Consider the following 642-nt stretch of genomic DNA (forward strand, 5'->3'; position numbering starts at 1 on the left):
GTGTGGAATGAGAAATGGCTGATTTTTGTTGCGTAGTATTACTGATTAACAAGGGGCACGGTTCATCAGATTGTGATTATATAAAATACTTTTGAAATAATTCGCAGTAATAATAATTATGATAATAGAATATTATCTTATTTTCATTCTTATTAGTTGTTATTATTATTATTATTATGACTTGAACATTAATGTTTACAATATTTTCATACGAGTCTTTAGTAATGTTAGTTTTTCGTATTTACTTAACGGTACATTTACGTGGTTTAATAATTAATTAATTTATGACTTAGTTAATTAGTTAATTAATTTCTCTTGATTTTTTAATTTCCGTTTCTCTTAATTACGCTCATTCATCCACATGGCGGGGACGATCACAAAATGATTATTAACCTTCTTTCTATTGATTTTCAACAGTTTTTACTTCTAAAGACAATGAAATTGTTACGTAATAATCTTATGTTATTGTAGTTGCACTGTTAAACTTATGTTGATTAGTCGTTAATTTAGTTCGATATTTTTTTTGATTCTTTTCTTTATAAATGTTCATATTTACTCTATGGCTACCATTCTAACTGATTTTCGATTTTTTTTAAATATCATCCTTAAAATTATATATATATATATATATATAGAGAGAGA

The sequence above is a fragment of the Helobdella robusta genome, assembly GCF_000326865.2.
Source record: "Helobdella robusta unplaced genomic scaffold HELROscaffold_2, whole genome shotgun sequence".
Classification (NCBI taxonomy): Eukaryota; Metazoa; Annelida; class Clitellata; order Rhynchobdellida; family Glossiphoniidae; genus Helobdella; species Helobdella robusta.